Source organism: Bos javanicus, chromosome 16 (genome assembly GCF_032452875.1).
Source record: "Bos javanicus breed banteng chromosome 16, ARS-OSU_banteng_1.0, whole genome shotgun sequence".
Lineage (NCBI taxonomy): Eukaryota > Metazoa > Chordata > Mammalia > Artiodactyla > Bovidae > Bos > Bos javanicus.
The window spans coordinates 67,113,962-67,138,624 of NC_083883.1; the positions used below are offsets into that span (position 1 = coordinate 67,113,962).

Below are 24,663 nucleotides of genomic sequence, written 5' to 3' on the forward strand. Positions count from 1 at the left end.
CCACAGTTCAAATGTTCACATTTCTGATGGCAGCTAGTGGCAGGTACTCTTTCCTTCCTGAGTTCCCTCAGGGCTCACTAGCTCACCTTCTGTTGTGGCTGCAATTGCTGATGACTGTGATATCCTTTGTTTACTGATTTGGCAGGAAATACTCCATTTCTCAGTTAAGTGAGAAAATGCATACAAAGCAATCAACCCCATGCCTGCTATGCAGTGAGAGTTCAATATGGGTTATAGTTATTGTTATGGAAAGTAAACAAAAGGAAAAAGAATGGTGTGGCTGCCTTAGACGACAAACAGCCCCAAAGTAGTGCCATATGTTCTTTCTGGGTGTGGGAAAACAGCAGACTGCTCACTCTGTTGAGTCATCAAGCCTGGGTGATCACAGCCTGTCTCACTCACGGTTTAGGTCTGAAGTCCCTAACGCATCTGACTGGATGGTGCTCGCATCCTGCATTATCTGGGAACAATGAAGAAGACCCCTCAGCTCCCTTTGGGTAGTGTCATGGCAAGTTCATGGTCAGGGTGGTTTCTTGTTTTCTTCTCATGTTCTCCTCCTGGAGCTGAGTCAGCTGGGAACTTTCCAACAGGTTTCTTCTTTTTGAAATATCTCTTCCATCCCTTAGTTGCTAGGGCTTTTCCCTGTAAAGGAAGCCTGATTTAACATTCCTAGCTATATTGAAGAACAACAGCTTGATAGTAGCTTTTTGAAATTCTTTTCTGAAGATGTTTTAAGAAGAGTAAGATGGGTTGAACTATGTTCTTTTTTTCCCATTTCTGTTTTTTAATTTATTTTTCAATTGGAGGAAAATTGCTTTACAATGTTGTGTTGGTTTTTGCCGTACAACACAAATCAGATATAACTATACATATATGAACTGTGTTCTTTCAAAACTCATATGTTGAAGCCCTAGCTCCCAGGACCTCAGAGTGTAACTGTATTTGGAGATAGAGTCTTTAAAGAGGTAATTAAAGCAAAATGAAATCATTTGAGTGAGCCCTAATCCAGTATGACTCATGTTTTTATAAGAAGAGAGTGGTTAGGACAGGGAGATGACCATGTGAGGACACAGCAAGAAGCTGACCATCTATAAGCCAAAATCTCAAGAAAACAGACCTGTCAACACCTCAGTGTTAGACTTCCAGCCTCCAGAATTGTGAGAAAATTAGTTTCTGTTTAAGTCACCCAGGCTGTGGTGTTCTGCAATATAGCCCTGACAGATGAATACAGGTAGAATGGTCCTTAGGTGGTCTTAAAGCAGGAGATCCTACTCAGGTGCTCTCTGGTGAAGTCTGGGTCCGAGGAGGAGCGCTCACTGCCAGGTCACTGAGGGTCTCTGTTTGTGAGGGGCAGTGGAGGGACAAGATGCTGGGAACTTTGAAGTGTGTCTCTTGAGAGGGTATTCCATCTTAAATATCTTTCTCCACAGGTCTGGAACTATATCATTAACAATTTTTGTGGAAGTTTTGAAACTTTTTTTTTTAGTTCAGTAATCTCATGAAAAAATAAGATTGGGATCACTGGGGACGCTGTTGGTAGACTACGGATGTGGGATGTGGATTTTGGAGAAAGGTTCCAGGAAAGGGGCAGTGAAGGAGAAGATGGAAAGGCACAGATCATCAAGTCCTTTCCCTTCCAGCTCTGCCCAGGGCCAACCCCTCTGACTGGGCTTACAGGAAGAACGGGGGAGTTTTGTTCCTTCCTTGGTACCTCATTCCCGGAGAGTGAGGCTCTCTGGGCTGGGGGCACAGGGCTGCGGTGATTGCTTCATGGTTGATGGTTGAGATGACCATCCTTCGAGAACCTTCCTTTGACCTTGTAGGTGCTGCAACATTTTGATCAGAAATTTCTGCTTTAAGTGTAAGGGATGTGTTACAAATGAGGAAGGAAATAGGAGAGCAATCAAAACAAAACATTCTGGCCCCAGTTCAGTAAAGCAGAACACATTCCTGCCTCCTGCCCTCCTTCAAATTGTTTAACAATTTTCCCTTTTTGTTCTTACTTCTGACTCTAGTGTGGTATCATTTATAAGCTTGGTATTTTTGTCATCGTTTTTCCTTAAACATGGGCACAAAGAAGACTTCAACAGCAGTAAATAGTAGCTTGTGGAAATGCTTTTGTGTTTGAAGTCTGGTTAATTTGTCCTTCAATAAGATTTCTGCTCATTCCCACTCTCTCTCTCTTTCCTTTCCCGAAATTTCCCCTACAACACTGCAGCCCATCTCCACACCCTCAGGATGTTAGCAGATTTAAAGGAACAGAATGTACCTTTTTATGACTGCCAAGACTGAAAAAAGCCATTAAGACTGTATGATGAATTTCTAAGGATATAGTTAATGATCAGTAGGGCAGATTTTGTGAGGCAGGAGCTTTTCCAAAGTTTCCGATAGGTTAGTCTCTGTACACATTGAGAGTTTTGTGTGTGAGATGGGAAATTAGGAGATGTTACTTTTCTTTTTTCTGCTTATTTGCATATTTAAAATTGTATACTATAAATAGAGCTTCCCAGGTGGAGCTAGTGGTAAAGAACCCACCTGCCTAATGCAAGAGACCAGGACTCAACCCCTAGGTGGGGAAGATCCCATCCAGATACCACCCATGGAGAAAGACATGGCAACCCACTCTAGTATTCTTGCCTGGAGAACCCATGGACAGAGGAGCCTGGTGGGCTACAGTCCGTGGGGTCGCAAATGCTGGACACAACTGAAGTGACTTAGCATGCACTCATGTACATACCATAAATAATCACTGTTTCCTAATGTGTATGTTCACACTTAACCTTATAGCAAGGACAAAAGACAAAAGACTAGCCCTATACCTGTTATAAAAATTATCTCATTATGTGTTACATTATTTTAAATGAATTTTATTTCATTTCGTATACCATACTTTATTTAACCATTTATGTCCATTTCTTAACATTTCAGTTGCTGTCATTGTTTTTGCCATTGTGCCTGTAGTACCCACAACTGTGACTTCATGGGGGTGTTGGCTGCATTCAGGTAAAGGGGAAAGCTTGAGTCTGGTTTGCAGATGGCTCTTCTGATACCAGCTGACATGGACTGCTGAGGTGCCTGGAGGCAGCTGGAGGTTGGAAGAGGCAGGTGAATGATACCCTTGGATTGGGCTCCAAGGTGAGACCCGCATGTGTGCTGTCCAAAGAGCATCTACTTCAAAGGAGACTCTCTATAAAAGGGTGGACATGGTAAGCTGCTGTATGGATGTCTCTCAGCCTCGTCTCCAGCTATACCAGTGTGTTGTAAGGAAGGTAGGAATAAGGCCTGAAGACTACGAATAACTGCAACAACAAAATTTCCCCTTATAAAGACTGACTTGGTCATTGGCCGCATTGAGTGCCAAGTTTTCTAAGCAATGTCCAGTCCTGAACATTTCATATTGTAGCATATACTAAGCGAGGCATGGAGGGGTTAACCACAGTGTGAATCCTTTCTGACCCAGCAGCACCAGCTCCAGTTGTAGAATACTGAACTACCAGGACCTGTATCACTATTTGGAAACAGTGTCAGGGCTCATTGAATGGGGTGGCTTGGTTTTCTAGAAGGATTTATCTGTTGCCCTGATTGATTCTGCTCTCAAGAGCCATTCCCAGAGAAATAGAACACTCTGAAGAATCTGTAGTGGATTCCAACACCATTCTGTAGGTCTTCTGCACCAAGTGAACTGGTGATGACTTTTGACTAATAGGGCTAAGAGATGAGTTTTGACCATCATCTATGGGTTTCTATTTACTCTTATCCAGGTTCACCCTTGTGGGAATGATTGTGTCTTTCTCTAGAGCATGGATGACTAACTCTAGTGATGTCTTAGGCTATGCATATGTTCTTCCTCAAAGAACAGGCTTGGAGGGCAGAGGATCAGTTGATTTCTATGGAAGGCTTTGATTTTTTCTAATGCCACCCCACACAGTGCTGGTTCCCTTGCTCAATATTGACTTGTTAATCCAGGAAATGGTTACATATTCTTTGACTTAAGTTTTTTTTTTTTTTGGTAATAAAATACATGTCCCATAAAATTTACCATTTTAACAATTTCTAAGTTTATAATTATTTCTGTGACATTAAGTCCATGAATTTTTGCTTCTAAACTTGAGCCCACCTTTCCTTTCTGTCCCTTGGACTGCAAGGAGATCAAACCAGTCAGTCCTAAAGGAAATCAGTCCTGAATATTCATTGGAAGGACTGATGTTGAAGCTGAGGCTCCAATACTTTGGCCACCTGATGCGAAGAACTGACTCGTTGGAAAAGACCCTCATGCTGGGAAAGATTGAAGACAGGAGGAGAAGGGGACGACAGGATAAGATGGTTGGATGGCATCACTGACTCGATGGACATGAGTTTGAGCAAGCTCCGGGAGTTGGTGATGAACAGGGAAGACTGGCGTGCTGCAGTCCATGGGGTCACAAAGAGTTGGACACGACTGAGCGACTGAACTGACTAACTGACTTCCTTTGTGTATGGAAGCTTCATTCTCTCCAGTTCCACAACCATGTGTCCTTCATGCCAAGCTGCCATCAACTGAAAAATAAACTATCATCTTAAGAGAAACATTTCTTTAAAAAAGAGTATTCCTGGCAAGTTTCTGTGAATATCACTTACAAGCCACATTCCTATTTCAGAAGTTAATATGTAGAAAATGCAAATGACAGAATGGTATATATATACATATAACTTCTCTGTGTCCTGTGGCAATGACAGGAGTTTTAAAAAATGTTTTGATGGGGAAGGACACTTTCTGTATGGCTTCTATGACAATCAAGCTGGAAACCCATAGCTTACTAGGGAATGACAGGTGCACCATGACACCTCTGAAATAAAAGGGATGTTTAAGTTTGTGGAGAAAAACAGTCTGTTATGACAATCACAGAAAAAGTTTTTATTGAAGACTAAACAACCACTACCACAGGAAAAGGTTTCATACTTACCGAACAGCTACTTTCTGCTGAGAACTTTACATACATTTCTCACTTTGCCTTCAATACAATCTTGGGAGGCAGGTTTGATCCACGTTTTACAGAAGAAGATAAACAGGTTCAGAGTGTTTCAATAATTTCCAAGATCTGATGCCTGGCAAGTAGTGAAACTGGGGTTTGATATTTGGTCTGAATGACTCTAGTGCCTGCACCATTTAACTCCTGGGCTCTCGCCACTCTGTAACATGATAGAAACAACTGAATTCCCTGGTTTCCTTCTAGGCTTGCAGTCTTAGTATGATCTTCTGCTTTAAACCCTCTGGTGGCCATTCCTATAGAATCATTTGTTGACTGATCAGATACTACTTTGTGATGTGTTTCTATTTTTTGACCCACATTGTAAACTCTGTTATTAAATATTCTATATATTTTTGTCATTTCTTTTTCATAGATTATAAACCCTGAGAGGACACTGACTTTGACTGTTGTATCTCTCACAGCATTTTGTGAATCACTGCTGCTCAATTACTACCTATTGACTTGATTTTAATGAATGTTAGGGAGACATTTTCTGATATAGTTGATCTGAAATAAAAGTCATTCTAAAGATCATTTAAGCAATTAAAATATGGTTCATGGGATTTCTGACAATTCTTATACCCCCAATTCAGAAGATTCAGGGAGATTGATGAGTGAATAAATGGAATTTTAAAATTTGAGGACGGCTTTTTCATTAAGGGATTCTAGAAAATATTATTATTGCTTTCCATATTTGCTGTTAAAATTGCTTTAGATTTCAGTCACATTCTCATTATATTCATATTTTGTTGTCAGTTGGATTATACTCCACCTCATCAGGGAAACTTCCCTTACCAAACAGACAACATTATCATTATTTTTGGGTTTGGTTTTTTTTTTTGAGATTTTTTTTTTTTTTTGGTGTGGACCATTTGAAAAGTCTTTACTGAATTTGTTACAATATTGTTTCTGTTTTATGTTTTGGATTTTTGGCCATGTGGCAGGTGGGATCTCAGCTCCCGAACCAGGGATTGAACCTGCAACCCCTGCGTTAGAAGGCAGAAGCTTAACCACTGGCCCACCAGGGAAGTCCCTATTACTAATATTATTAATTTGACCTCTGAACTTTACCTTTTTGAATATTTCAGAAAACTAGTGCTGAAAATTTTTCATGCTGAAATATCTATCAAGATCAAAGGAGGGCAGGAAAACAAAAGCTAATTTTATTCAGAAGTTTCTGTTCTCTCTTGGCTTTGGCCATTGTTTCCTCCTTGGGACACTTCCCTTGAGAGGGAGACACTGGGCAGCAGCCTTGAGTGTCAGTGAGAATTGTCTCAATGAACAACAGAAGAGATAAGCAAACTTTCTTTCATTCCATGGTAGTACTTATTTTGCACTGGAAAGGTACATGTAATTCAAACTACTATAATTCCCATTCTTATGCCAAATGTAATCCTGGAGGAGACTGTTGCTGGCATGAGGTTTTACTGCTTCAAAGCCAGTAGCTTGGTTTTTCCATCTGGGCTAGGCATAGATTTTGTAAGCTTTCCCCGCACCACCCCCCGACTCCGCCTCTGCGAGTTACTTATTCTCTGGTAAATTCCGGTGCTGGGCTACTGTAGGATATATGCAAGGCTTTGGCCCAAGAGCTGGAAATGTACTATGGCCCTTGTTTAAAAATGTTTGCTACTGGAAGTACAACTAGTTCTACTGAGGTTTGTGTTGGCCACCTCAGGTTTGTGGATTCAGTTCAGAGTTTTGATTTAGCTCTACAAGGTTTTATGGCTTGGCTACCTGAGTGACTGGCTCTCACACTATTCCTTCCTCCAAACTGGGAAGATGTGTTGGAGTATTTGGCTAAAGAGTAACACATTTTCCTGTGGAACAGTCATAAGGGTGGCTCAAGTGTCCTTGGAGGGTGTTCGTGTTTGGAATTCCCCTGTCTGGTCTAACACTTCTCCAGTGGTTGCCTCTTCCTGATGGGGAGGTGTTTAAGTACTCTGTCTTATGTAGTATCTGTTGCACTGAATTAATTTATGTAGATTTTCTCAAAGTTTGGAGCCTGTATTGGGTCCCTGTTGCTACAGCAACAAATTACACAAACAGTGCAAATTTATTTTCTGGTGTTCTCATGTTCAGATCAAAAGACATCTAAGAGGCTAAAAGCTGGATGTCAGCAGTCCTGTTTTTTTCTGGAGGCTTCAGGAGAGAATCTGTTCCTTACCACTTTCACGTCTCGAGTACCCTAGCATTCCCTGGATATATCGCTTTAAACTCTGCTTTCAGGGTCGCCATGGCTTTTCCTCTGTGGGTTTGCTTAGTGCTCAGTCATGTCTGACTCTTCACGACCCCATGGACTGTAGCCCAGCAAGCTCCTCTATGGATGGGATTCTCCAGGCAAGAATACTGGAGTGAGTTGACATTCCCTTCTCCAGGGGATCTTCCTGACCAAGGGATTGAATCCAGGTCTCCTTCATTGCAGGTGGATTCTTTACTGTCTGAGCCACCAGGGAAGCCTTTTCCTCTACTGTAGACAAATTCTTTCTTTCAATTACAAGGGCTCTGCTTACATTTAGGGCCCACCAGTAATCCAGAATAACATCCAAATCTCACATCCTTAGTCACATCATTTTTGCCATATAAGGCTCTAGGGGGTTGGACATGGACATTTTGATGGAGGTGGGGGTGGTTGGGGGAGGGGCTCATTCAGCCTACCACAGATCCTCATGGATCTGAACTTGAATCCTGTCTCTAACAATGTTAAGCTTTCTAAAGCTTAGATTGCTCATGTCTAAATGTTGATAATAACGCTTATCTCTTACTAGGTTGATGTTAAGATTTTGATGAGTAAAGTAAGTATGGTAGGTATCAGGGACCCCATAGGCTTCCAGTAATTTTTTTTTCTTGTCTCCTCTTATAGTATCTGAAAAATTAACGATTTCAGTTGAAGGCAAGTGACTCAGCTTTATAAATACTGTAGTACCCATACAAAATACTAAAATTAATTCTGCTGAAGTGATTATCATGCAGACAAAATACTGGTTAATATCTAGTTAGGTGTCCAAGTCAGCTTGAAACTGTAATAGAACCCAAGAGAGAATGTGTTATTATGTTGAGAGATGTACATATTGTAATATGAATGAAATTAGAAGCTCTCCAACTTAAATACCACATTGAGGATTTTCCCCTTTTAATATCTACTCTGATTTGTCTCAACAGATCAGCCTACTTTGTGTTCAGGGGACAAGGAGTGAGAGATATATCATTGAAGTGTATCATTCTTCAAATGCTAATATGGTCTTTATTTAGGTATGGGATACATTAAAGCAATGATAATTTGTTTAATGAGTATTAATTGAGCATCTCTGATAAGGTCAGACAGTGGTCAAGATGTTGATAATGTAAAGCTGAAAAGCCATGATTTCTACCTTTAAATGGTTTATAATCTAATCGGAAGACAGAAATAAAGAAATAATTTCCATAGATTAGAATAAGAATTGTAATGGGTACAATGGAAGCACAGGGGAAGAAGCACATGGAGGACAGAGATTCTTGAGCTGACTCTTTGTTTGTTTACTTTTATTTGCATTTAGTTTTTGCAGCATTTATTTCTGGGCCGTAAGTTTTTGTTTCCTCAGTTTCTTCTGGGGTATCTTTTTCTTCTGGGAAGATATCTTCTGTGAAGCCTCCTCTTCTGGTTTAGGAAAAATCTGTTCTTTTTCAGGAAGGATCATCTCCATGTGGCAGGGAGAGCTCATGTATGGGTTGATCCGACGATGAGCTCTGTAAGTCCTGCCCTGCATCTTAGGGGATTTGTTCACCTGGATGTGCTCAATGACTAGAGAATCTACATCTAAGCCCTTAAGTTCATCATTACTCTGCATTTTTGAGCACGTGTAGTAAAAATTCAGCTCTCTTGCTGGGCCACTGACCCTGTGTCCAGCCCCACTGTGTAGCCTGTGCAAAGCTACCAACTCCACCGTTGTAATGACGGAATGGCACATGTTGCTTCTTTAAGGTGACATCCTTCAGATACTTGGTGGCTTTTCAGATTGCATATTCTTAATGGCCTGGGCAGTTTCACAAGTATTCTTAAAGTGAACATGAAGATTTGAACCTCTTGATTTGCATGATTTTGTGGAATTTTCTGGGTCAAGTGAATACTGTACCATTTTTAGAGGTCACCTCAGGCTGCTTACTAGAAAAGCTTGAACCAACTCTTGAGGAAGGGAAAGGCTATTTTCCAGGTGAATATGGGGACAGATTAATCTAGGCAAAGGAAGCTGTATCTGAACGTGTATGAAGGACCATAATATTACATGCTTACAAAACCATCACTAGCTTAATGTGGTAGCAGCAGACAGGTGTAGAAATTTATTTTAATAAACAAACACCTCTGACATTGAATTCAAGGGAGAATTCAGGTTCATTTTGTGTGGGTAACCCTGGATAACATGTATTCATTTATTCAACAAATATTCCTAGGGCAGTTACTATATATTCTGGGCATACAAAGTTTAGAGGAGTATATTCTTCTTGTTATTTAGTCAGTAAGTCCTGAAGGTCTAATATAAGAGCTTGTGATCAACGTGTTCAGACTAGAAATTTGAAGAATTTGCAGTTAAATGCAAGTGGATATTTCTTATGCTGAACCTTTATGAAAGTTGAGAGTCATGAAAACTGGAGTTATAATAGAACTTAAAGCCCATTTGTTTTATTATCCGGGGCAGTAGTGGCGATTGACTCTTCACCAAAGATTTGCATTCCCTTTTCAGAGTGAGGAGTAATTACTGGGCAGTGGCTTCTTGGAAGGGCTGCATTCCCAATTCGTCTTACACTTCAGTGGGGACATGTGACTATCTCTCACTAATGGAATCTGGCACACACAGCTTGTTGGCTGAGGTGGTTAAGAAGTAGATACCTTTTCCATCTTCTGTTTCCTCCCTCATCTCTGGCTGGATTACAGAAAAAAAAAATAATCCTCTATGTTTCCCAGGATGGTGATAGTGGAGGCACAAGACAGGACTTGGGTTTGTGGTGTGGAGGAACTTCCTTATTACATCATTGTAGAGGGAAGAGTCGAGTTTCAGAGGCCAAGTCAAGCTGGTAGACATGTTGCCTGGAAAAGGATTTAAGAGAACAATCAAGCTGAGGATAGTGTGGTCATAAACAGAGACGGTTTTGGGAAGGGCCATCTAAAAGCTCAAAGTGAGCCTGTGAAGGTCAAGAAGACCCTTGTGTGATAAACATCACAAGACTGAGAGTTCGCCTGAATTCAGTGATAGGCTTGAGGGACTGTATGTATCTTTATGGGGAGCTTGTTTCCTGAAGGAATCACAGTAAATGAGACAGTAACAATGGAAAATAATTTATCCTTCTCTTTATGTCCTTCTTCAGTTTTATCTTTTCCAACCTAAGCAAACCCTCCTTTCCCTTGTTTTTCTTGTAGAGTTTATAAAATTATTTTTAGTTTCTTCTGGATTCATTTTAAGTGTGTAGAATTAAATATAGTACTTCTTGTGTAGTGAGTTTACTGCAGAGGTCAGTGAGATAGTTATTCTAATATCTGAATGTTATACATTTGATGGTAGTGTTAGGAGGCTGAGCTTTGAAATGAAATAGTTTGGATTTGACTTCCCAGTTAGACTTAAAAATTTGGTGCTTTTGGGTAAAATACTTTCAGCCTCAGTTTTTGCTTTTATAAAACAAAAAAAATAATGCTGTGTCATATGACTATTGCCATGTTAACAGCTCAAAACTTAATGACTAAAGCAATAACCACATGTTATTTCTCAAGAGACTGTGGTAGGGTTGGCCGAACTTGGCTGAACTCTCTTATATATATCTGAACTCAGTGGGTTGACTGATCTAGGATGACTTCAGCTGTGATGACATAAATGGTCTCTTATCTTCCAGCAAGTGAGTCCACACTTACTCATAGGGTGACTAGCAGGGTTCCAAGACAGGCAGTGTGGAAGCACACAGGGTCTTGTGTGACATGGAGTCAGAACTGGTGTGATGTTGCTTTGGTTGCATTCTTAGGCCAAAGAAAATCCAGCTGAAATTCAGAAAATGAAGATTCTACCACTTGATGGGGCAGCAGGGGGAGGGGAAAGGAAAGAAGAGGTACAAAGTCACATAGCAATGCATGTGGATGGAGGGGAGCCACTGAAGCCAATGATGCAACCAGTCTCCCACAGATCCCTTCCTCCAAGAGATTTAATTGAGATTTATATGGAAATGACAACCCACTCCAGTATTCTTGCTTGGGAATCCTATAGACAGAGGAGTGTGGCAGGCTACAGTCCATGGGGTTGCAAAAAAGTAGGATACAACTTAGTAATTAAGCAACAAACTCTGTCTCTATAAACTACCTAGCACCCAGTAGACAATCAATCAATTTTAGATTTTTTCCCTTTCATTCCTCTCCTTTACTTCTTTTCTGTTAATGAAGTCTGAAAAATTATTAGTTTTCTTAGCTGCTACATTTTTATTCTTGGACTTGAAATAAATCCTCAACTAATTTTTTTCTGGCATGAATCTGTCTCTCTCACCTTCTATATTTATTTAACATCGTATATTTTCTGATCCTCAATTTAAGGTTTAAAACTTACCCTTGCTGTTGTTCAGTTGCTAAATCGTGTCTGACTCTTTGCGACACCATGAACTGCAGCATGCCAGGCTTCCCTGTCCTTCACTGTCTCCCAGAGTTTGCTCAAACTCATGTCCATTGAGTCAGTGATGCCATCCAACCATCTCATCCTCTGTCACCCCCTTCTCCTCTTGCTCTCAATTTTTCCCAGTATCAGGGTCTTTTCCAGTGAGTTGACTCTTCGCATCAGGTGGCAAAAGTATTGGAGTTTAGCTTCAACATCAGTTCTTCCAATGTGTATTCAGGGTTGATTTCCTTTAGGATTGACTGGTTTGATCTTCTTGCCGTCCAAGGGACTCTCAGGAGTCTTCTTCAGCATCATATTGGAGAAGGAAATGGCAACCGAATCCAGTATTCTTGCCTGAAAAATTCCATGGGCAGAGGAGCCTGGTGGGCTACAGTCCATGGGGTTGCAAAGAGTTGGACATGACTTAGTGACTAAACTGTGACAGCAACAATGGTCCATATACTGTGCAAGGTGTTGTACATAATAGTGTGGTGACCCACTCAGGAGACAGACTTCCTGGGATTGAATCCCAGTTTTGCCACTCAGTAGCTCTTTGACCTTTGGCAAGTCACTTCACCTATTCTTTGTAAAGTGGGAATAATAAGAGGATATTGTATCATATGATTATTGTGAGAAAAAAATGATTGAATATTTCTGAAGCCTTTAGCATGGTGCTCCCACATAGGAAACTCTGTATGAGTAATTGTTAAATAAAAATGAGTGAATAAAGAAATCTATTCTTTCACCTTCAGGTTTTCACAGTTAGTGTGTAATCTCAAATGTACAGTTCCAACATTGTTAAACGATTTAGCACTTTCCCCCTGAATACATAGGCTTCCCTCATAGCTCAGTTGGTAAAGAATCTGCCTGCAAAAAAAAAAAAAAAAGACTCTGCCTGCAATGCAGGAGACCCGGGTTTGATTCCTGGGTTGGGAAGATCCCCTGGAGAAGGAAATGGCAACCCACTCCAGTATTCTTGCCTGGAGAATCCCATGGGTAGAGGAGCCCGGCAGGCTATAGTCCATGGGGTCGAAAAAGTCGGACATGACTTAGCAACTAAACTACCACCAGCACCCTGAATACATAGGAAAATTATAATATAAATAGTTATTAAATAAATGAATGAGTGAATAAAAATCCTTAACTTCAAGATATTGTAGCAGTACACTGTTGAATGGATGTAGCCACCAGATATTGTTGATTGAGTCAAAGCTCTTCTCCCTGAGCCCTATGTACCTTTTGAATTCCTCTCAACACAGTATTGCAACAACTTTTACAAATGATTCCACGCAAATACCCAAGGAGCAAACTGTTTTTCCTGCCCAGTCTTCTGGGTTGCTCCTTCTTTTATGGGGAATGCTATCCATACTGTTTCATAGCTTAAAAAATTTTTCTTTTTACTTAGCAGTCAATTATTAACATATTCCTATGTTATTAAATATTCTTCCACAACATCATTTTTGATGGTTGCATACACCTTTGTTGTATAAAAGTAACATAATTTAATTAGCAATCTCTATTTTAGGACACTTGTTTTTAGTTTTTTAATATTATATGCTGTGCTGTGCTTAGTCACTCAGTTATATCCTACTCTTTGTGACCTCATGGACTGTAGTCCACCAGGCTCCTCTGTCCATAGGGATTCTCCAGGAAAGAATACTGGAATGGGTTGCCATGCCCTCCTCCAGGGTATCTTCCCAACCCAGGGATCGAACCCGGATCTCCTGCATTGTAGGAGGATTCTTTACCTTCTGAGCCAATAGGGAAGCCCTTTTTGATATTATAAATACTGCCATTTGAACATTTTTATGGATAAAATTTTGTGTACAATCATGATTATTTTATTAGAATGGATTACAAAAAGTAGATTTGTTGAGTAAAAAGATGAATCATTTTTAGCTTCTTATTAAATTTGTCACACTCCCTCCCCCCAAATATTATTGTTGTTTATATCTTACTGTCATCTGTTCTAGGCATTAATATTAAATTTTTTTAGCAACTTTGGTAGGTACAATGTTTTCTAGTTCCTATAATTTGCATTTTATTTGACTAATAGTGTGGTTTAACTTTTAAAACATAAATATGGCCCTTTTAATTTTCTCTTTTGGGAATTTTCTACTTATTTCGCTTGTCTGCTTTTCCATTACGGTAATCATTTTTTTCTTATTATTTGTACATGCTTTATATTTTAATGTCAGTAACTCCTAGTCTGTCATTTATATTACCAAATTTTGAATTGTATGTAGCCAAATCTAGCTACCACTTGGAAAAATTGTCTTTGGTGTTGTCTTCCAGTAATTTTGTATACTTAAGTAGTTAAACCTCCTAAAATTGATTTTTGTGTGTATTATTGAATCCAGGACCTCACTGGATTGATTTCTATTCCCATCCTTCCACATTCATGCCAGTGAGAGCAGTCATGCTCAGGGCAGGAGCCTGAATTGGAAATAGCATTGTTCGTCTAGTCAAGGCTATGGTTTTTCCAGTAGTCATGTATGGACTTGAGAGTTGGACTCTGAAGAAAGCTGAGCGTCAAAGAACTGATGCTTTTGAACTGTGGTGTTGGAGAAGACTCTTGAGAGTCCCTTGGATTGCAAGGAGATCCAACCAGTCCATCCTAAATGAGATCAGTCCTGGGTGTTCATTGGAAGGACTGATGCTAAAGCTGAAACTCCAATACTTTGGCCACCTGATGCAAAGAGTTGACTCATTGGAAAAGACTCTGATGCTGGGGGGGATTGGGGGCAGGAGGAGAAGGGGACGACAGAAGATGAGATGGCTGGATGGCATCACTGACTTGATGGACGTGAGTTTGAGTGAACTCCAGGAGTTGGTGATGGACAGGGAGGCCTGGCGTGCTGCAATTCATGGGGTCGCAAAGAGTTGGACACGACTGAGCGACTGAACTGAACTGATCTGAACTAGTGCAGCATCTACAGCATATATATCAGTGAAGCCAGAGGAACGTTCTGATAGACTTTGTGTTTGCTTTGGTCTCATCTTATTTTCTTCTGTGTTCTCATCATCATTGTTTTTTGCAGCTGAAATAACCACTTCCTTCCGTTTTCTCTGAAGTTCACTTTAGTAAGCTCAGTGCTGCTACAAACTGACTAAATCGAATTTAAAAAATCTAGCTGAGTGCACAAGCATTCCTTCCTATTATAATGGCCTTAATATTTTTTATTATTTTAGCTCAACAATATTTTTTTTTGCTTGTTAATACTAGTTTATGGGAAATAGTCAATTACCCAGAATACAGGATCAAAACTAAAATCTGTTTTCAAAATGTGAACTTTTGACACTTGGAGGATTTCATTCCAGACTCTCAATTATATAATTACAAAGAAATCCATGTTTCAGGAAAACATACTGAATCTTAACATAAAATTCATGTCACTTATCACAAAGTTAGATAGTCAAGAAAGGACAAACAACCAGTGTTCAAGCTATTTAGTCAATTAGTTCCCTATGAGTACAAAATATCTAGGAATCACTGAAGGGGACACGAAACAGTAGCGGTATTTACAAATTGAAACTATGTGAGACATTGAGAAGAAGCTTTTGTTAGTAAACAATGCAATAGATACTTTTACAAACCGCCCCTCAAAAATGATGCATCTGTGAACAGTATGATAAAGGTCATAGTGTTGAAGACTTAAATTCAAGGTTGGTAGAGTTGAAGACCAAATTCAAGGTCGAGTACTGATAGACTTTAAAGCAAGGCTGTTGTGATGAAAACTCTAAATTCAAGGACAGACTGTCTAAGAAAGGACAAATAACCGGGTATTTCTGCTTCATTTTAAATCCTTATTCAAAACAATTTCCTCCCACTTATATGTTTTTATAAGTATAAAATTTTTAAACAAAGAAATGTCTGTTTCTTAGTAGAGAACTATTTTCCCATTGACTTCAAGAAGAGAAAAAAAAAATTTCCCATTTCCTCCTCTACTTCAAAAACACAAATCCAATTCCTAAAGTAGTGTTGCTTAGAACCCAAGGCCTGGCTCAATATTTCATGCTAGTTTTATTGCTATAAGCTGAGAACAATTTATTTACATTATTGAGAATTCACCCCGGGTCTTCCATCAGCAGTGGAAGTGTTAGCGTTAATTGCTCAGTCATGTCCAACTCTTTGCGACCCCATGGACTGTAGCCCACCAGGCTCCTCTGTCCATGGAATTCTCCAGGCAAGAATACTGAAGTGGGTAGCCCTTCCCTTCTCCAGAGGATATTCCCAATCCAGGGATCAAACCCAGGTCACCTGCATTGCAGGCGGATTTTTTACCATCTGAACCACCAGTGAAGTCAATTTGCTTAAAAAAAAAAAAAAAAGAGTGAGAACAATGATGTCTTCAAATGATAACATCAAAGACTTTTGTCTGTCTCTCCTTCTGGTCATCTTCATAAAATTCATCCTTATCTGCTGATTCTTATCATCATCTTCCTTCTCCCCCTCTTCTTCCTCTTCCATCTCTTCATATTCATCAGAACCCATTTCCAATTGAGCTATACATACCCTAAATGTCAGACATGCCATATGTAATCGGGGAATGACAACATTAAAGATCTTGTTCTTTCAATTAAAGAAAATGGAAGGTATAATATCCCTTCATATAGCCTGATATTGTAGAGAATGTGGTACAGCTTGTGTATTCATATACCTGGCCTGGACTGATGATTGGAAATCAACAACTACTCCAGGTCCCTGAACTTCTTCCACATCACCTTCAGCATTTGTTGTTTTCCAGTAGCAATGACCTAACTGACAGGCCTTCTCAGGAAGTGAGTTTTTTGACATTTCAATCCTGATTTGGTACATGAAGAAATAATGGGGTGGATGTAAAGAACTAAATTCTGGCAGAGACAATGTGGAAACTGAAACTGTAATATCCCAGTTATTGCTACACACGCTGGGCCATGAACATACCTGAAAATTTGGTCTCTGATGATAGGGAAGCCCTCTCCGCAGTACAACATTGTTGACATAAGAAGTAAACCAGTCAGTAAAAGTCACACTTAAACATGTCAATAGCAACTGGATTCTGAGCCATTTGGTCTGGATATTAGCAGAAGATTTCATTTTTGTTTTGGCCCTCTGCAGTTTCCATTGCTATATGTACTGACTGAAACCAGTATATATGCAAAAAGTTAAAGGGAGACAGTATTTCAGTCCCTATCTCTGGTAAAAGCCTCCAGAAGCTGTATCAAAGTCTAAAAATCCTCAGAATTATAGTGATTAGACAGCACCATGCTTCCCAACAAACCAAGAACAACTGACTTCTGCCCATTGTGGATGATGAGAATCAGGAAGCTTGCAGCTTATCTGAGCTTCCACAGCATCTATTGCTTGCTTGCTAAGTTGCTTAATCGTGTTTGACTCTTTGCAACCCATGGACTATGGCCTGCCAGGCTCCTCTGTCCATGGAGCTTCTCCAGGCAAGAATATTGGAGTAGGTTGCCGTGCCCTCCAGGGGATCTTCCCAACCCAGGGATTGAACCAGAGCATCTATATCTTCCTTTTTGATTACCTGCTCTCTTTTAGAGTGTAAACCATCTGAGGACATCTGGGTTCAAATATTTCTTGAGACCATCCCAGGCCTTTTTAATAGCATCATTATGGTCATTATACCTTCCTACATCAAAGCAAGTATCAATGAAGAGGAATTGCCAACACTGACTCTTCTATGTTTTGTCCTCCTCAGATATCAGCCACTATTTTTTGCAGTGTCCTTTCCACAGCAGATCATGACTTGATAGCTAACTAAGACTTTGACTGATGTTGGAACAGTTGATTAGGTCCCTGTAGTCCAAGAAGGATAAAATGAAGAACACGGGATCATCGGCAGGCAGTGATACCAGGATCAGGGACACCAGCTCAGTCTCCATGCCTGCCATCTTGCCTGGCCTCCGCCCAGCCCTGGCCCATTCCCACTGCCCCCACTGCCTCAACAGCATTTGTAAGCTGTGCATTCTATCCATGAAATGGATATAAGATGGAGGTTCTTATCATTAGCTCCAAAGTCCTAGAAATCTTTTTGTCTCTGAAGAGACAGCACATAGGTGAATACTCTTGTGAGTACCCACGTGAATCAGTAAGCAGTTGTGATATGATAGAATTTGCCACTGATTCCTGATTTAAATTTATGTAAGGGAAAGGAACTAACATTTACTGGGAACCAGATACATACATGTATTTACATAATTAAGTCCAGACTAGTTTTCCTGAGGTTACTTATCAGCACTCTGATTTTCAGAAGAAGAAATTGAAGCTAGGGGATTAATCAATTTGTCTAAAGTCACATAGCTGGAATAAGGTGGAACTGACATCTTAAAACATTTAGGCCACTCAGGATCATGACTGCCTTTATCATATTAACAGTCCACTAATTAACTGAACTTGTGGCTTAAGAATATACCTTAAATGCCAAGATCAAGTAGCAAATCGATGTGGTACTCTGGACAAGCCTGTGTAATCTGTATCTGTAGCCTGTGTAATCTGTATCTGTAGCCTGTGTAATCTGTATCTATTAGTCTGTGTAATCTGTATCTATTAGTCTGTGTAATCTAGACTCAAAGTGGGAGCATAGTTTCTGTGGTACCTTGCTCTGTGCCTAGTTCAGTGATGGTCAGTTAGGCTCAGGAATCTGACTGCTCCAGTACTTCTTTCTTATGTAGTCTCAGAATTTCTGATAAAAAAGAAATTAATACTTACTAGCCACAGATCTGATGGACATGAATTTGAGCAAACTCTGGGAGATAGTGAAGGACAGGGAAGCCTGGAGTGCTGCAGTCTGTGGAGTCACAAAGAGATGGACACGACTTAGTGCATGAACACACCCATGGCCACAGATTTGTAGTCCTAGGCCCACTGACTTCAGTAGATCATCTAAATAATCTCACTTTTAATTTTTAACACTTTTAATTTTTCCTAGCCTAACAGGAAAAAAGTTTACCTTACCAAAATTCACTGCAAGACATATTTCTTGAACAAGACGGTAATGAGGCAATGTCTGGTTCCTGTTAAAAATCATAAATAAATGAATCATAACGAAACAAAAGTATAGACTTCATCATAAACATAATTACTGCCCAAGGCATTGTCAGTAGAACATGCTTTGAGAAACATGAAAGGAGACCTTTCTTTACACCTTATTTTAGTTTCGTTGTCACTTGAATCCTTCCTGACAGTTTAGAATCTGACCTTTTTAAAGTGGCTAGAGAAGGAGAGATACATTACTCACAGTTTGAAAGAGCTGCCAAATGTATCCAAAGTTCACACCAGGAAGGGACCAATGTGCTGTTTGTTTTGTTCATAGTCACATAGTTTTGTTTCCATAGAAGTTTGAATTTCATGCTCAGGATTAAAAGTAGTAAAGTGCCAGTAACAGTCACTGTTTCTGGGAAAGCTATGTAAAATTTCAAATCTAAACCTTGTTTCCCTTGACCTGTTTTCCCTTCCTGTGGAAACTAGCTTTTGTTTTGAAATCTGACATAGTAATAGATTGTTGTGAAGGAAAACAGGAGAAAACAAATCTTGTTTTAAAATATTGCTGATATGCATGAGTATAACATGTTTATTATTTTTAAGCCAAGCTTTTTGTTTTACTTGTTTAGAAAAACAAACTCTATGCCACAGTGCGTAAGAGTGTTATGGAGCCATGAATGGGTGGGTGGTCAGTTATTTTGGTGGGGAAGGGAGAGTGGTGGGTGGAGGATAAGAATTTCATGCAAAAGACCTACATAAAGTAGCATAAAGTGAAACTTACCAGTAAGAGTCTGAGAGGCAGCTTGACATACTAGAAAAAAATCCTGGATGCAGAGTCAGGAGATCTGTGTAAATTCGAAGTGGCTGTGTTGGGTTTAACTTTGAAATATTCTGTGAGAGGAAGTAGACTTGGGAGAGGAAGGAAGAGGTACTTCCGGAGCTTCAGAGTGGAACCATGAATGCTAAACAGAAAGGATAGCTCTGGACAAGCCTGTGTAATGTCCTGACCGAGGAAAGACTATTACTCAGGGAGAAGTGGGTGTGTGGATGAACCTGGGAACTCTGTCTGGTTTTGGTGGGGAGTATGCTTGATTAAGTGCAACCTAATTTCTGCCTGGAATCATCCTTGCTTGTCTCTTTAAAGACTATGAGGCCAGTCAGGGATCTATACTCTGCTGGTAAACGTGACTAGAATAAGAGACTCAGGTGAAATCACCTGGGAAATAAATGTAGGTAAAGAAAAGGGGAAAAAAATCCAAGATCATTCCAAAGTTCAGAGATTGAGTAGAAACAAAGGGGTTTAAGAGTGGAATAAAAAAATCCAGTGGGGTAAGAAGAAAATTAGGGAAGTAGGTGACACTAAGGACAAGAGAGGAGAGTGTTTCAGGAAGTAGGTGTTGATCAATAAAGCTAAGTGTTGCTAAAAGTCCCAGTAGGATGGAGGCACAGATGTGTCCATTGGATGCAGCAACATCAGCTTATTGATGACCTCAATGAGAAAGTGGAAAAGTTAGAAGCTTGATTGAAGTGGTTGAGATGAGATTGGGAGGTAAGAAAGTGGAGACCGGAGATTACTCAATAGTCATTCTTTTGAAGTTTTTGCTGTAAAGGGAAGGAAAAAAAATGTGATGAATATTAAAGGGTATTTTGGATTGGGAGGGTGAGTTTTAAGATCAGATGAACTGGACATGGAACAACAGACTTGTTCCAAATAGGAAAAGGAGTACGTCAAGGCTGTATACTGTCACCCTGCTTATTTAACTTCTTTGCAGAGTACATCATGAGAAACGCTGGGCTGGAAGAAGCACAAGCTGGAATCAAGATTGCTGGGAGAAATATCAATAACCTCAGATATGCAGGTGACACCACCCTTATGGCAGAAAGTGAAGAGGAACTCAAAAGCCTCCTGATGAAAGTGAAAGAGGAGAGTAAAAAAGTTGGCTTAAAGCTCAACATTCAGCAAACAAGGATCATGGCATCTGGTCCCATCACTTCATGGGAAATAGATGGGGAAACAGTGGAAACAGTGTCAGACTTTATGTTTTGGGGCTCCAAAATCACTGCAGATGGTGATTGCAGCCATGAAGTTAAAAGACCTTACTCCTTGGAAGGAAAGTTATGACCAACCTAGATAGCATATTCAAAAGCAGAGACATTGCTTTGCCAACAAAGGTCCGTCTAGTCAAGGCTATAGTTTTTCCAGTGGTCATGTATGGATGTGAAAGTTGGACTGTGAAGAAAGCTGAGTGCCAAAGAATTGATGCTTTTGAACTGTGGTGTTGGAGAAGACTCTTGAGAATCCCTTGGACTGCAGGGAGATCCAACCAGTCCATTCTAAATGAGATCAGTCCTGGGTGTTCTTTGGAAAGACTGATGCTGAAGCTGAAGCTCCAATACTTTGGCCATGTCATGGGAAGAGTTGACTCATTGGAAAAGACCCTGATGCTGGGAGGGATTGGGGGCAGGAGGAGAAGGGGACGACAGAGGATGAGATGGCTGGATGGCATCACCGACTCAATGGACGTGAGTCTGAGTGAACTCCGGGAGTTGGTGATGGACAGGGAGGCTTGGCGTGCTGCAATTAATGGGGTCGCAAAGAGTAGGACACGACTGAGCGACTAAACTGACTGACGGACCGAAACTAGATCAAATGAGACTGATTCAGAAGAATGGGAGAAATGGGTGATGTAGCAGAAAGAAGGCATAACTGCAAGATAATGATACGACAAGGTTCAGAACATCCCAGTGGAGCAGGCAGTCTTGTTTAGAACAGACACATCGACCTTAGTAAGGCAGGAAAGAATGTGGAAAGACTCGATACAGAAGGAAACAGACTAACAGAAAGACAAAGGAACTCCATTTAAGTTGCTTCTAATTTCTCAGGAAAATTATGAGATAGGGTGAAGGGTTAAGGTGATGTTTGAAGAGAGAGAAAGAAGTACAAAATAGTTGCCTATGTGAGTTGGAAAGCAATGTACTGGGGAAATGTAAATAGAGTTAGGGTTAGAAGTGTCAGGTATCCATATGTGACTGAGTCATGAATTTATTGTGGGACTAATTAGGGATATCATATGGTTTTCTTTCTTTTCTTAATATTTATTTATTGGAATTGGGTCTTTGTTGTGGCATGTGTAATCTTTCGTTGCAGTGCACAAACTCTACTTGTGGCCCTTGGGCTCAGTAGTTGTGATGTGTGGGCTCCAGAGCACATGGGCTGAGTTGCTCCGAGGCAGGTGTGACCTTCGTTCCCCGACCAGGGATCCAACCCGTGTCTCCTGCATTGCAAGGCAGATTCTTAACCATTGAACCACCAGGGAAGTCCCGAAATGGCTTTCTTTATCAAACTTTAGTTACTAGAATATGGCCGGAGGTGGGTTTAAGGAGATTTGGTGATGTTCCAGGCAAGTAGGAAGGAGGAAGAGAAGGGGAGAATACAAAAAGGAATTTGTATGTGAGTGATTTTTCTGGGCATGGAGGATAGTGAGGACATCATGAGTGATGGACTGAGAATAAAGTCATTGGTAAATGGGGGAGTGATCAGAACACTGATGTATGTGCTCTCTCTGGAGGTGGAAGTGAGTGAATTGTAGTCCAATGGTATGGGCTTCAAAGGAGCTGGATGTTTTGAAGAAGGAGAGGCCAATGGAAGCTTTGAAAGTGGCACTGAGAGCTAAGAGGACATCAGCCAGGATCTGAAATTCACAGGCTGTAAAGGAAAAAGTAAATGTTGCTTGTGTCCTTAGGAAGAATAACATTTCAGTAAGAGAAAGAAGGTGAAGGAACCATTCAGAGAAAGGGAAGACAGACTGGGGGTTCCATATCGTCCTGTGAAGAGGAGGGTACAGAAGGATGGAAGGGGTGGATGTAGGACTCTGGGATCTGGACTGGAGGGCAATGGGTGGATGAATGATAGGGTGTGAGAGTTCTGAGAGTGGTTGAGCAGAATGGGATATAGAGTGTGAGAGGTTAGGCTTGACAGCCTCTTAAAGGAAGGGCCAGCAGTTCAAATTTCAGTCTTATAACTAGAAGGAACAGGAAACTGCAGTCAAAAGATTCTGTACAGGCTTCCTTGGGATTCTGGACTCTCTTGGTGTTCTTCTTACTGCTAACTAGCTGCATACCTTAGTTCTGCATGGGCAAGTTCTTGTCTGGCTCTCTTTTCATGTATAAAGTGAGTCACTTCCCAGGCTCATGTGATGTTTTCATTTTCTGAAATGACCCCTACTTCCTTGCCAGGCTGTTGAAATCCTTCCCATTCTTTAAGAATCCTCTCAGAAGCCATCTATACTGTTAGATTTTTCTCAGTGTAATTACCCATTTCAACCAGATGTGACCTTTCTGTTCTCAGAATCACTTTAACACTGTCTGAACCATCCCAATGGCAGATATCAATCTTTCGAATAATACAGTTATTTATGTTTATGTCATCCTTGTCAACGGAGAAGGCAATGGCACCCCACTCCGGTACTCTTGCCTGGAGAATCCCATGGATGGAGGAGCCTGGTGGGCTGCAGTCCATGGGGTTGCTAAGAGTCGGACACGACTGAGCAACTTCACATTCACTTTTCACTTTCATGCATTGGAGAAGGAAATGGCAACCCACTCCAGTATTCTTGCCTGGAGAATCCCAGGGATGGGGGAGCCTGGTGGGCTGCCGTCTATGGGGTCGCACAGAGTTGGACACGACTGAAGCGACTTAGCAGCAGCAGCATCCTTGTCAAAAACTCCATGAGAATAGGAGATGGGATGCATTCTTTTTGCCCAAATGGGTGCTCAGTAACTAACTTTTGAATGAACTAGTAAAGCATACTTCTGGAGGATGAAACAGTATTGAAGTAACAGAGATTATTAGATAAATAAAAAGTGAGAAATACCTTGAATGGGCTTCCCTGGTAGTTCAGATGGTCAGGAATCTGCCTTCAGTGCAGGAGATCTGGGTTCTATCCCTGGATCAGAGAGATCCCTGGGTCAGGAGGAACGCCAGGAGAAGGGAATGGAGACCCACTCCAGTATTCTTGCGGAGAATTCCACGGATAGAGGAGGCTGGTGGGCTTCAGTACATAGCATCGCAAAGAGTTGGATGTGACTGAGTGACTCACACACACACACACGAGACTTCAGATTTCTTGGGACATTTAGAAAAGTAGACAGTGCGACTTTATTAGATCTAAGAGTAGTCTGGATGCCTCTTACTTCAAACTTGAAGCAGTTACAGATACAGTAAAGCTATCCTTAGAAGATTAAGGAACCTGCTCATGTTAAATGGAAAATAACAGAGGAAGAACGGAAGAGGTGAAAAGTAATAGATTTAAAAACTATTGAAAATACAAGGCAAGTTAGCTGAAAGAAATAATGTGATTCCTAGACTTTAAAAAATGCAAATGTAAAATTTGTACTAATATGAATTAGTGAGGAATTTCTCTGGACTAATGGTTGCCTAAAAAATATCTTTTTTGGGAAACATATTAGGTATTAAGGAAGTGTATTAGTTGTTAAGGAAGCCTGGCGTGCTGCATTCCATGGGGTTGCAAAGAGTCAGGCCTGACTTAGTGACTGAACAACAACAAATTAGTTATTGGTCTATGAAACTGCATGACATGATTTGAAATGTGATGTTGCTTGGTCTGTTAAGTAGAGTGACTTTTAAAAATATCTATTAACAGTCTACATTTAAAAAATGGAAATATATATAATTGACAGTTAAAATAGTATGTTTATGGCATATGATTTGATGATATAATATACATGTACATTGTTAGATAATCATTATAATCAAGCTAATAACATGTCCACTGATACAGGCTACCCTTGAGCCAGGGCCAAATCTATCTTTTTCGGAGGAGGGTTCAGTCTGGGCTTCCCTGGTGGCTCAGACAGTGAAGAATCTACCTGCAATGCAGGTTTGTTCCCTGGGTCGGGAAGATCCCCTGGAGAAGGGAATGGCAATCCACTCCAGTGTTCTTGCCTGGAGAATCCTGTGGACAGAGAAGCCTGGCTGGCTACAGTCCATAGGGTTGCAAAGAACTGCACATGACTGAGCGACTAACACTTCAATAGGCTTAATACTGAC

General features: G+C 40.6%; 1 long non-coding RNA gene and 1 pseudogene across 1 annotated transcript; both read right to left on the reverse strand.

Moving 5' to 3' along the window:
• Window positions 1–8,507: 8,507 nt before the first annotated feature.
• LOC133228101 (uncharacterized) lies at window positions 8,508–19,026 on the reverse strand. The gene is made up of 5 exons (XR_009730062.1): window positions 18,850–19,026; window positions 18,567–18,625; window positions 18,321–18,399; window positions 10,885–11,007; window positions 8,508–10,068 (listed from the first exon to the last, which is right to left on the reverse strand). It is a non-coding gene; the product is annotated as an uncharacterized LOC133228101 (long non-coding RNA).
• Window positions 12,274–18,313, reverse strand: LOC133228100 (F-box only protein 3-like; annotated as a pseudogene).
• Window positions 19,027–24,663: the final 5,637 nt, after the last annotated feature.